General features: G+C 45.4%; 1 protein-coding gene and 1 long non-coding RNA gene across 13 annotated transcripts in view; one reads left to right on the top strand and one right to left on the bottom strand.

Annotated features, from left to right (window-relative positions):
• Window positions 1-13723, bottom strand: part of Kank1 (KN motif and ankyrin repeat domains 1) — a 194384-nt gene that overhangs the window by 87603 nt on the left and 93058 nt on the right.
• LOC102554752 (uncharacterized) lies at window positions 4193-11923 on the top strand. 2 transcript variants are annotated; one of them, XR_015653125.1, is made up of 5 exons: window positions 4193-4361; window positions 9139-9272; window positions 9547-9718; window positions 11171-11394; window positions 11771-11923. It is a non-coding gene; the product is annotated as an uncharacterized LOC102554752 (long non-coding RNA). The 2 variants fall into 2 exon arrangements; XR_015653126.1 differs by having other exon boundaries at window positions 4298-4361; window positions 9547-9696.

Raw genomic sequence — 13723 nt, 5'->3', positions numbered from 1 at the left:
CAAGGGCAGCCCACGGATCTGTCTCCAGCTGGCAGGGAAACGGCCATCAGAGAGCAGGCTTGTTTTCCCACTAATTCTGAGAGTTCTTTTTCCTTGAGGATTCAAGAACATTCTCAAGTGACCGCATCCTAAGATCTTGCTTGAAGTTCCATGTGTTTCCCTCAGGAACTGGCCACCTGTCAGAAACCCCTGTGTGGACGTGGACTCATCTGTAGCAATGTCTTGAGAATTTCTACACTCACCATGTCTACGTGACACTGAGTTTGAATGTGACTCAAGGTCACCCCGAAGTGTTGCTCACACTTATTTTACTGCTATAGTCAATATCGAGCTTCAGAGCTCACATTCACTGACAGACTTCTGACAGAGCCACCACAAACAACCTGAGCGTTAATCTCTGGTTGGCTGTCGTCACCAACCTCTGAGGGGCTAACCTTTCCCTAGAACTGTGAGACGCTCTGTTACCTGTGTAGGATGAGGCTCCAAAGTGAAAGGTTTCACAATAACACAGGACGGTCCCCCAACCCCCAATCAGGCAGGTACCTGGTTTGAAGCAAGGAACCTGACTTCTGAAACATGTTTCGGTAGCTCGGCTCTTAACTGCGGCTTTCTAGATGAGAGATGATGAGTTAGGAAGCTTGATTCAAATGCTTCGCTCTAGATGATCAAATGCTGACTTCCAGGCAAACAAGAGGGTGCTCTTGCCACAATAGGGTGTTGGCTAGGTACGGTGGCACATACCTGTCATCATAGCACATAGAAGGCTGAGGCAGGAGGATCTTGAGAGTTTGAAGCTTGTCCGGGTTTAAACACAAAATCTTGCCCTCCCTCTCCCTGAAAAGGTCTTATTTTTTATCTCATTAAGTCTTTTATTTCTGAATTTTCCTCTATCCAGTATTTAACTTCAAAGAGTTATTGCTCCATAGTCAGGTTCATGATTACCGAGCATGTGCAAGGCCCTGGGTTCAATCCTCAGCACTATACAGAAAAGGTTATTGATTATTTTGCTTTTCTTCCAAAACATCACTTGCCTAGCCAGCAGCTCACAAGAGTCAGGTTTTGAGTGATTGGTGGTTTATGAGTGAATGTCCCACTCTAAGACAAGGTAGGAATTCAACAGGTGCTGTTAGTGACCCTGGGGAATAGAAATGTAAGACCATCTTAGATACCGGTGCATCTGAAAGTCAGCTGGCCTGCACATGAACTGTACGACTGATAGGAAAACAAAAGGGCTTAAACCATTGAACCGTAGCTGCAATCAGACAGACAAATAAAACCACACACACACACACACACACACACACACACACACACACACACACACACACACACATACACACACTGGAGTGGAAAACAGCCTCTACAGTCTCAGGCATTTGAAAATGTGGCTGTTTGCCCTCTCCCCAGTTGGTGGTGCTGTTCTGTGGAGGTTTTCGAAGGTGAGTGTGTCAAGAACAGCAGAATTTGAGATTAAAGCCTCTTCCAACTCTATTTGATTTCTCTGCTTGTGGTTCAAGATAAGAGCTCTCAGCTTCCCACTTCAGTTGCCATGTCCCTCTTGTCACACGTCCTGCCGCAGTGAGTCCATCTCTCAGGGACCATATAGCCAAAAAAACTGTCTTCTGTAAGTTGCTCTGACCAGATTGTTTTGTTTTATGCTGTTTCATTTTGTCACAGCGATAGAAAAGTAAATACTATATGAACCAAGGAAGAATCGGCCTTGTGTATCTTAAAATTATATTAAATTCTCAACATTCTAATGTTTCAACATTTAGATATAGAAGTATGATTTATCTAAAGCCCTTTGAAATGACTGCAAAGCTGACAGGTACCCACAAATTGAAGGTAAAATTACTTACAGATCATCATGTGCTTTGATCCCTTTCTGAGTGCTTAGAAAGCCCTCTGGATTATCTGGTGGCTTGTTTCATTCTAAAAGAATCAAAGATTCTGAACTGATGTCAGCTCTTTGTGTAAACATTTAAACAGTCTCAAAATGTAAAGCAATCTTTACTTAAAAGTAACCTTGTCCTGATAAGTATTTTGACTGGGAGGTTAACAGACCTGGAATGGAGAACAACACGGTTCATTTTTCTCCTTTGCACTGCACGACATCTAAACCTCGCACACTACTCTTGGGAATGCTGCTGTTTGTCCATAGGAAGTGGAATTCCATGGGCCGTACTGCAAGTGGATCTTCAGATGTGCAGGATGGGTTACGTCAGCAGTAGGTGGGCCACACTTACTTCTTTGACAACTGCCTACATTCAGCTTGGCACCCAGGGTAGCTCCCTAAGTGTGTCGACTGACAACAGCCAAAAGTTCATATTTCATCCTTCACTCTGCCCACACACTCCCTCTATGAGATGTTCCATTCTATAAACATGTGTTTTCACCTTTATAAAAGTGGCAAGTCTAAGTGAGTAGAGCCTGTTCCTCTGAGAAACATGAACCGAAGCGTGGACAGCTGAAGAATGTTTCCAAACGAGACTGGGTACCTGCCAGGACCCAGAAGGCTGATCTGAGTCTGCACCAATGGTGAAAGGCGCAGGCGGCTGCATCTCATGCCTTAACTTATGGTGGGAAAAACAGAAGCTCTGGGAGTAGTTTTTCCAACGAGCTCACTTTTGCATGCCACCCCCACCCCAACATCTCCCATCGCCAGATGAAACAAGAGTGGCTGGCTCCTTATCACCACTGAGTAGCTGTTAAGGGTGGTGCTGGCTCTGCCTGCCAGGCTGGCTTCCAAAATAAACAGAGCTCAGCTTCAGGGTCCCCCACCTCTTTGGACAGAGAGGTAAGATAATTATTTCTCAGATAAAGCAGATAAGCCCTTGTGAATAAGAGCCGGCATTTTTGGGAAAATAAAGGACATGAAAACCAGGACCCTAGATTTTGGAGTCCATTTATCTTCTGGAGACAAAAGAAATGTCTGGATTAGAACACTTAATGCCAAGTAGAATATAAACTAGATAAGAGAATGGGCATAATTCCTAAATATGACTTAAATATACCATAAACACTTCATTATGAAGTGTTGGGAGGGCCACACACCAATCCCAGGAGGAAGGCTTAAGGCCAAGCATGGAGCCCACCTTTCTCATTTGCTCCTTGCCAGAACTAGAGGCAAATCAACGTAAATCAAAAACAGGCTGCAACAGACTGGGGCCTTCCAGTAGCAGAACTGCAGACTCACCAGGGACAAGGCAGAAATTGCTGCTCAAGGCACGGAATTTGTGGTGCACGTGGTATAATTACTATCTCAATTAGTATTGGATATTTCCAACACAGGGAACCTGATAAACTGGGATCGATGGACGGATGAATGCATGGGTAGGTAGGTAAATGGGTGGATAGGAACTCAAAAATTCCCATGGTGACCTTTGGTATCAAGAAAATATAAATAAGAATATTCCTTTATAGAATATGAAGCTAAATCACACTTAGATTAAACGCCAGCTATGAGAAGTGACAAAGGTTTTATAAATTAAAATAAAGATCTGAGTTACACAACCTGATAGTAACTTGACATTTAAATGCCTACTTTTAAGAACCAGCACAGGATCCACCATGGCTAATTCAAGTTGTTCCAGATTTAACGTTAACTACATCAGAAGAAATCACTGGTCCATAGCCAAAGGTTTACTTGAGTCCTGTGGATTTACTTGAGAATGAGAGCATTCTGGGGATTAGATGGAAATTAAAAATCTAGTAGTATCCATAGTTGGCCACGTTGGCTCCTGCCTGTAATCCCAACACTCAGGAGGTGGATGCAAGAGACTCCGGGTCCAGCCTTGGCTACATTCTGAGACTGAGCCAATCTGAGGTGCATGAGACCCTGGCTCAAAGGGGGGTGGGGTGGGAGGTGTTATTAATCCAAACAAGTTCTAAATTTACCTAAACCTGAAAAAGTCCGCCTTATTGCCCAATATATGGTAGCATTAAACAACATTTCTCTGCGGGTGTGGTGTTGCACTGTTGCTGGGTGGGGAGGCAACTCTGGAATCCGGTGTACAAAGGAGCTCCTGCTGGTCTCCAAGGTGAGCCTCTCTGTGACCTGTTCTGTCTCACCAGGCTTGTCTAGGCATCCACTCACACGGCAGACCAGCTCCCCTTCCAATCTCAGGCATGTCGGCTCCTACCTATAATCCCAACTCTCAGAGGTGGATGCAAGAGGCTTAGGGGTTCGAGTCTAGCCTAGGCTACACACTGCTATCCAAGGAATAGCAGTGGGACAATTTTTCCCAGAACCCGAGGCCAAGTTCCCTATTTTGTCTTCCCTTCCTTGTGTGTGTTTAGTAAGTCACGTGCCAGATGGTGTCTCCTCTGCCACTGTTTTCTGCCTTTGGACATCAAAAGGAGTAAGTAAAATATGTCAGAGACCTAATGTGCTATGCTGACCTAGCCTGTATCCAGAGGCTGGTTTTAAAACTGTACCAATGCAAAGATAAGCCAGAGAACTGAAGAGACGAACAGCCAAGTTAACCGTTTGCCTAGAGCAGAGCTTCTTAAATATACTTTCTTTCGCAGCAACTTTTGCCTAAGGATATAAAACTACTGAACAGGTTAGCAAATCATCACTGATAATAAATCAGAAAGAAATTTAACTTTAGAGCAATTCTTTGGTATACATGGACTATCTTTATTATTTATTAAAGACAGGGGCAAATTTGCATGCCAATAAGATAGATGTGGTTGTTTGCTGTTAGATCAAGAATTAGATCTTGGCTGAGAATATTTGAGACCTCGGGGCTAAGAGCATCATTTTTCAGAGTTTACTGATACCTTGATTTTTTGCTCTGCAAAAAGTACAGAACAAAACAGCAGAAGTGTGGTCTAAAAGTTCATAGAAAAAACAGCCGGGGACATGACTGGGAACAGGGTAGCCTTAGCCCTGAGCTAGCGAACACACTGTAGTTAGTAGCTCCTAGTAAACCCAATTCCAAAACCCAGTGCCATCCAGGGGTGCCCCCAGCTTCCCCCAACAGCAACTCCCCCACTCAGGCTCGTGTGAAAAGAAGGAGAAAGAGAAAAAAAAAAAAAAAACTCTTTCAAGCATGATGTTTTAAATGGCTTTCCTGCCTTAAAAACAAAAAAACAAGTCTTGATGCAACTGAACTCCCTAAAGGGCTGCTAATACTGCCACCTAGTGGACAATGGCAGAGACAATAGAAAGACCCAGACCCAGAGAATATCTCTAAAGCAACTCCCAGATAAGCGCCTTTGTCTCCATCTCCTTTGAGGCATTACATGCAGAACATTGAGGAGAGAGAACAGCAGAAAGCCGTCGGAATGTGGACTGCTGCATGTAAGAATTAATCAAACTTCAGACATGAGCACAGTGGGGTGCACAAATTCTATTTTCCCATAAAGCACAGTCCTCACAGAGTGTGCATGGCCCCACGTGTGGTAACTTCCTGTGGTTTTCTTGAGTTGGTGCCCATTTAACCTCAAGGGCCCTACTCACTGAGCATCAGGTCCCAAGGCCATGTTTCCCTTGGCTGTGGGGCGAGCAGTGAGCAGAGTCTGTTCCAGCATGTCCCCAAGTCCTTACACAATACGAGCTGTCCCACCTCCTCACTTCCTCTCCCTGCTGTCCCAGTTCTTCATCTCCTGATTCCATGGTTTATTTTAGCTCTTCTAAGCTGCCATGACATTTTCTCAAGTCAAGATTGATGTGTACCAGGAAAAGCCACCAGGAATGCTTGTGTATATATTGTCTTCTCACTGGGGTCCTGATGGTGCAAACACAGCATCAGACAATGGGAATTCATGACCTTTGGGGTCTCTTCAAGCTCATACACTCTCCATTAGACCCGCTGATACACAAAGCAGACCCGTGATTAGTGTCCTCATCAAAGTGATGACCCACTTCTACTCATCCCAGAAATGGCTCCCCTGGCATGACTGCCTTTAATTCCTGCAGCTCGTTCAGCTGACAGGGCCGTCTTTACTTATCACCCTACAGATCCATTCTGCAACAGGTACCCATGTGTTCCCATGTATCAAGTACTGGTATGAAAGGTTTCTGTTTTGCTATAAAGACGTATCTACAGGCACAGAGTAAATGATTACAGAAGCAGGCACGAAGATGACAACGTTGAAACTCCTGAGATACGCCTTCGAAACACCCAGGCTGGCACGGGCTGGCTTTTCACCACCTCTGTGTGTATAACCACTGAGCTGCCTGCAACCTGTGTTTAGGTAATGACTGACACCCAGGGGGAGTCCATCATCTAAGTCCTTAGCACTAGTAGTGAGATACTATAAACTACACAGGTCTCAAAAATGACCTTCTTGGGGCTGGGGATTTAGCTCAGTGGTAGAGCGCTTACCTAGGAAGCGCAAGGCCCTGGGTTCGGTCCCCAGCTCCGAAAAAAAGAACCAAAAAAAAAAAAAAAAAAAGACCTTCTTAATCCTACACACCCAGGAACCACAACCCTTGGTTCTGTTTGTTTTCTTCAGAACCATCTGAAGCATAAAATAGGATTCGTATCAGCAAAGGACGGGATAGGAGATGTGGGTGGGTGGAGAGAGCAGGTATTCGGGATAGCAGGTGCGTTCCTTACACAAATGGAAGCTGCTTTTTCTTTCAGAACATTGTGTTTTATGGACTTAGGCATGCACAGGTCACGTGATCCTGGAGCTGACTAGAACTGAGACATTCCTAGGAAGAAGATGAATGATCAAAAACCCTGGGAAAATGAGAACAGTGTCATCCGAAGGCCGGGGCATCAGCCTCCAAGCTTCTGACGTAGTCCTGTACAAGATAGCCTGCTGTATCCAAAAGTGACAGAAAACCTAGCTTGTCCAGAATTGGCCTCCATGCAGGGAACACAAATCAAGACACCCGGGTGTTTGGTGAGGACACATCAGAAAGTGTGACAGACAGAGGGTCTTGTGATTTTCATTCCCATTTAACCATCAGTTGAAGCCTCTACTTCTTACTTGTGTTCTGGATGGAATCCAGAGTCTAGAGGGAAACAGAGTCCAGCTGTGCAATTTTAGAAATTAGGAACTAAGGCAGAGAGAGAGAGAAAGAGAGAGAGAGAAGAATTTGGCTCAGAGTGCTGGGCTTGGTTCAGTGTTGGTGTCTGCAATGTAGTAAAATTCCTTGGTCTGCTGTTTTTAGAAAGTTGTGATCTAGGCCAACTGCTAGCCGACAGAACTTTGGGGGTCAGTAAAAGACCAAATCCCCAATGTTCATGTCTGGCCACCTTCTCTCAGAACATGGGGACAGAGACAAGCTGGCACTCAGAATGACTTTTACCTATTGTCAGTCGGGCCTGAAGAGTAGAGGAAGAGAGCCTGGGACAGGGTTTGAAACAATCCAACAAGACAACGTGAGAACACCATCACTACCTTCCTTGGGCTCTGAAAAGGCATCAGCTCTGCCAACAGCAGCACTACACACTAGTCTCTCTCGCTCACGGCGGTTCCCAGATAGACAGCAAGCCTGTGAAGACAAATCTCAAAGACAGCCAGTTCACAACCATGAAGACAGACCAAACCACCCTCCTCTCGTTTGATGAGCCATCCATCCCTCCAGAGCCACCAAAAGGCCATTCTTCTCGGATCCATAAGGAACTTCAGTGACGTTTGGCCCAGGAAATGCCGGGGCTGCTGCCTGCAGCCATGGCTCACAGGGTAAGGATACCAAACAGGAGCCTGCCCTTCGCCATTCAGCTGATACTACGCCAACAGTGGACACCACTAGAGCTTGCTGGGAGACAGAACTGCATTCCATTAAAGGGGACATCATAGGGGCTGGAGAGATGGCTCAGCGGTTAAGAGCACCAACTGCTCTTCCAGAGGTCCTGAGTTCAAGTCCCAGCAACCACATGGTGGCTCACAACCATCTGTAATGGAATCCAATGCTCTCTTCTGTGTCTGAAGACAGCGACAGTGTACTCACATAAAAGAATAAATAAATCATGTATATATAAATATAAAAAAGAGGCGGTCACACACAGCTAACCCTGTACTTTGTCTAACTGCACAGTACATTACCATCATTTCTACCCGAGCCTGTTCCCTTCAGAGCCCTCTTTCTCATTCTACGTATCACTGGCTTAAGGCCATATTTTTCATGTGCCGTGGTTCACTTTGCAGAGTGGGGCTAAGGTCAGGTAGACGACATCTATTCTTTTTTTTTTTTTTAACCTCATAGATATCTAAGTTGTTCCACTTTGTAAAGATAATTGTGTTTACTTTTATAGTTTAAAGAATTTTGATGAATAGAAAGTGTTCAAAAAGATTAAAACACATCCTCAAGATACAGTTATGTTTATGAAATCAATGCCTACGGCATTCAGTGGTATCTAATGTGGCAAGAGGCTAAGCACAGTCTACACTTTTATCATTACCACAGCCTACATATTTTTTTTTTCTTTTCTTTTTTTCGGAGCTGGGGACCAAACCCAGGGCCTTGTGCTTGCTAGGCAAGCGCCCTACCACTGAGCTAAATCCCCAACCCCCACAGCCTACATATTATTATATGTTAATGCAACTGAATGTCGCTCATCATAGCTGTAAAGGGTCCAGAAATAAACGGAAAACCCAGCACCTCAAGAAAATCCCACGTCCCAGATAAAAATGATACCACATCAAAATGCATGCTAAATATATAAACTAGAATGCTTGTAAAATTTATAAGGTCATTGGAAAACACGTTGCTTTCTTTAACAAATAAACATGAATGACCCTGGGCCAGTGGCCTGTGGAAAGCTCATTCTGCTGCAGTTCCAAACTAAGCTATTGATCAGGCTAGCTCACCTTTGCTCAGAGTTGACTCCACTAGAATTTACAGGCTCGAGTTGTAATGGAAAAACCCGCTAAAGGAGATGAGAGAGAGGTACCCATGGATTAAAAGGCAAAGTGTATGTGAGAGGATCAATGGCTGCCGGGTGCATTTACAACGGTTCTGTGGTACCTGCCAATGAATCCCCCAAGAACTCACAAACAAATCCATTCAACGTAGAGGCCGTGAGCTTACGGATGCTTTCCCAATTAAAATGCTGTAGCGCCACCGCAAAACCGATGGCGCGATTAGAGGTTTAATAACAAGCTCCGCTCTACTAGTTGAAGGAAACCGACACTTTTTTTTTTCTTTTTCTCCCTCCCCTTATCTTTCCCAAGGGTCAGCAGTCAAGTTTTCTTCCCTTTGCTTCTCAGCACATGGGGATTTTCGATGTTCTTCCAGGAGCTCCAGCCCCAATGGGCAGCCAGGAACGGGAGTAGGAGGCCAGCGGTGACCCGCGCTGAGAGGACCCGTGAGTACATGCCTGTGTGCTATTTCCCATGCTTCCATCCAAGAACAGGCTGTACGGAGGCGATGCGTATGAATGAATGCATCCATTATGCCCGTCGCCCTTGCCTATCCCACTCAAGGCCTGACACTGGCTTAGGTCACCACCCTTGGATACAATCTGTGCCATCAGCCGGGGTGGAGGCTGATAGACTATGAGTACTTGGCTTCGTCTGGGTAGCTTCTCAGGTGTGGTTCCTCAGGCACACCCTAATAACTGACAACGTCTTCTCTTTAAGAGCAAGTTTTGGGCTCTGCTTATTCCGTTGACTCGGTGAGAGACTGGGGACCATATCTTGCTGACTGATGGCGGCTGCACTGTGTCTGCATAAGAGGCTGAATTTCACCGTGGAGCTAGCCCAGCCCTCTAAACTTCAACCACTTGAAAGGTCTCCATCAAAACACTTTCTGGTACACTCTTCCTCTTACATGGTCTGAAACAACGGCATTGTCCCACAATGACACTGGCCAAGAGGGATCAAAGGGGTTTGTTGCTGTTGCCCAGACACCTGTTCTTCCTTTGTGTCCCAGGCTGGTCTTGGACTCACTGGCTAGCGTGGGCTGGCCTCTAATTCATGATTCTTCTGCTCCTTCATCTCAAGCGCTAGAATAACAGCCATGAGGTGCCACGCCCAACTCCAACAGAATGCTTTTAAAACCTTCTAGGCCTTTAAGAGTATACACAAACACTGGCCAGGCTGGGGGAATGGCTCAGTGGTGAGGAGCACTGGTTGCTTCTCTAGATGACCTGGGTTCAGTTCCCGGCACCCACCTGGCAGCTCACAACTATCTGTAACAGTTCTAGGGGATCTATTCCACCAGGCTCACACATGGTACACGCACATATATATGTATGCAGGTGAAAATACTCAAACACACAAACTAAAATCAATAATCTTAAAAGATAATTGGTCTATCATCAAAAACATCACATAAAGTTTCTCTGTGTGTGCACACGAGTGCATACAGTATAAGTCTCTCTCTCTCTCTCTCTCTCTCTCTCTCTCTCTCTCTCTCTGTGTGTGTGTGTGTGTCTGTGTGTGTGTGTGTGTGTGTGTGTGTATTGACTGGATATGTCAGTATGTCAGTGTGTATGTGTGGAAGCCAGAGATAGATATGGGGTGTCTTTCATTTCTGCTGCCTACCTTGTCATGTCAGACAGTGTCTCTCTCACACAGTTTAGAGTTTATGGATTGCTAGACCAGCTGGCCAGTGAGTTCTCAGAGCTTTGATTATCTACAGTTCCACCCTGGCCAAATATGCACAACCATGTCTGGCTTTGGCTTCTTTTTTTTAAACATGGGCTATAGATTGGGGCTCGGGTCCTCATGCTTGTTCAACAGACACTACACCAACTCCCCGGTTCCACAGAACGTCATACTTGCTAGAATTTTGAAAGTTTTACCCTACCTTACTTCTAAGATTGGATAATTACAGAGAAATTTCCATACGAAAAGCCTCCAGTATCATGCTTCAGATAGCCAAGGGTGATAGGCACAGGAGGAGGAAGGTTTTGTTGTTTTGTTCATTTGTTTTGTAGGGTGCTTCTAGATCAGCGGTTCTCAACCTGTGGGTTGTGACCCCTTTGGAGATCAAATGACCCTTTCATAGGCGTGGCATATTAGATATCCTGTATATTAAATATTTACAATTCATAACATTAGTAAAATTATAGCTTTGAAGTAGCAACAAAGGTAATTTTACGGCTGGAGGTCACCGCAAAAGAACTAACTGTATTGAAGGGCCACAGCATTAGGAAGGCCGAGAACCACTGCTCTAGATCAACGGAACTTCACACATCCCCCTTGCTGTCTCCTAGCGACCATCTTTGTCCACTGCTCTATAACCTCTCCTTCACCACAGTAACTTCAGACCTCACAGATCTGAGAGAAAATCTTCCTGGAACTCCACCTCTGGGCTGGGTGAGCCGACAGTCCGGCTCTCCTAGCTTGGGGCAAAGCACACGGCTTATGCATGCAGGCGGTGTTGGGTCAGTGTGGGAAGCAAGAGTCTACACGAGAGTCAACAAGCCCAGGACAGGAGAGGACCAGCTGAGTCCGTTCAGAAGTGGCTGAGGACAGACAAAGGTAATCTCAAGGCCGTCCTAAGTCACCCAATGGCATGCAAAGAAACTGGTGTGTGTGTGTGTGTGTGTGTGTGTGTGTGCACATGCATGCATGTGGAGCTCATTACACTAAGATTGTATATTAAAGGATTACCCACAAAACCTCATAAAATGTGAAGTTGAGTGCCAGCCATTTTCCCTGGACATAAAACACTTAGAGATCTGAGCACGCTAACTTACTCAGCCCCTCCCGGCTTTTACATTAGCTATACCAGCACCATCTCATCCAGACCTTAGCAGACACAACCTCCCTGAGAACAGGGTGGAGGTTGGTATTCTCCCTCCCAGCCTCTTTCTCTTTCCTCTCCCCCTCCCACCTCTGTCTGCTGTCTCCACAGAAGGACAGCATCAGGCACCCAGAAAAGACCTTAATCCAGATCTGATGAGAAGATGATGACCAAGCATTAAGGCACTTGCTACCTCGACTCTTACTAGCCGCAACTGATGTACGAGAGTACTAGCTTATTCCATTAAACCCACATCGTTAAAACTCGTGTGTAGCGTAGATTTAAGCTCAGCTATGTTAATATTAATTCTATATAGTTAGCTGAAAGATAAAGTGAAAACCAAGTCTAGCTACTCTCTACTTAAAGGACTCAGAGCACAGGACCGTGTGTCCGCATGAGCCCAGAGTTCCCCTCCACCATGGCACATGTAGCTCCCCCAAGTCACTCTCCCTCCCACACTTGTCACTGCCCATCCAAAGAGAAGAGTTCTCTCTAGACAACTGCTCCCTTACACATTTTCATGCCATTCTAGACATAGTGGCTTTCTGGACTAGGCTGCTTGGTGTTCTATATGACCAAGTATTTAGGGTCCACAGTCCAAAGGAAAGGGAAAGGGACTCTTCTCTACCTCATTTTTCTCCTGATCCTCTTTCCTCCAGCACCACTAGCATATAGTTGTTTTTTTTTAAACATCCTGATTATGATGCTTTTCAAAAAAATTTTAAGTTTTTGTTCTTGTCTATGTGGGTTTGAACATGAGTGCAGTATCCACAGGGGCCACAAGAGGGCATCTATCCCTCTGGAACTGGCTTTATAGGCAGTTGTGACTTGGGTGATGTAAGTGCTGGGGACACTCCAGAAGTGTTCTTGACAGCTTAGCCGTCTCTCCAGGCCCTGTGCTGCTGCTTTTGAACCCGAGATTTTACCATGGTGTGTTTTATGCTGGTTCTCATCAGCTGGTGGGCTGAGGAGAAGGGCTTGGTGGGCTGAGGAGAAGGGCTTGTGGGATCGGGACGTGCATCCAATGTTCTCTTCCTCCTCGCTCAGAATTCAATTAAGCATCCCTCACAGAATCCGTCTATAGAAACAATGTCAAGGGGAAATCGAGTGCTCAGCAAACAGAAAAGCCTCTAATGAAATGCCTTATTTTATTGATTGATTGATTTTCAGTATATATATATATATATATATATATATATATATATATATATATATAATGTGCCTGGTGTTGAAGGGGGCCAGAAGAGGGTGTTAGATCCCCAGAATTGGAATTACAGAGAGTCATAAGCCACAATTTATATGCCGGGAACTGAATGTGGATCCTCTGCGAGAGCAGAAGGGTTTTTAAGAACCAGGCCATCTCTCCGGCCTCTGAAATCTTTCTCGACCCGACATTTTATTATATACATATAGCGCCTATGCTTCCCAGAACGTGGAACGCTCAGTTACACAGCAGGATGTTTCTTGACGAAATCTGTTAGACCCTTCAGCAGCTGGACCTTGTGTATGCCAATCACAGACCTTGGGTGTGACATTCAGTCCTCCCACATTTGCCCTCCTTCTGGCTACTTGTTCTTCGTGATCAGGAAGAACCGAGCTACTGGCTGCGAAGCCTTCCCTGATTTTCTTGTTCCTCCCATCACCTGCAGTATTTCTTCTTCATGTCACCCCACTGCACAGATGGCCACGCATGGCTCACACACGGTGCGCGCTCACAGACCGGCATGGGAAGATGATCCCTCTACCCGCTGTTAAGTATCTAGGACGGGGATCTAGGAGTGGATAGAGGATCCACCACCAGCACAGAGCCCAGCACACCGATGCAACAGAACCTTCTGTGGCTGACGATGACCTCTATGTGACTTCTGTCCACTTTCAGAGGCACTTAGACAGGACAGGGCTGGGTTAAAGAAAACACACACAAGAGGACAATGGACTTGGTTGGTTTTAAATTTCCTGATGCACATTTACACTCCAATTTTGTGTTATATGAACTCGACATTGATCAGCATGAGATATCATGAGATAACACATAGCACACAGCTGAAGTTCTCCTGTATTTAC

This window comes from Rattus norvegicus, chromosome 1, assembly GCF_021556685.1.
Source record: "Rattus norvegicus strain SHRSP/BbbUtx chromosome 1, alternate assembly SHRSP_T2T, whole genome shotgun sequence".
NCBI lineage: Eukaryota > Metazoa > Chordata > Mammalia > Rodentia > Muridae > Rattus > Rattus norvegicus.
The sequence above is the reverse complement of the archived record's forward strand: the minus strand, read 5'-3'. Positions and strand labels throughout refer to the sequence as shown.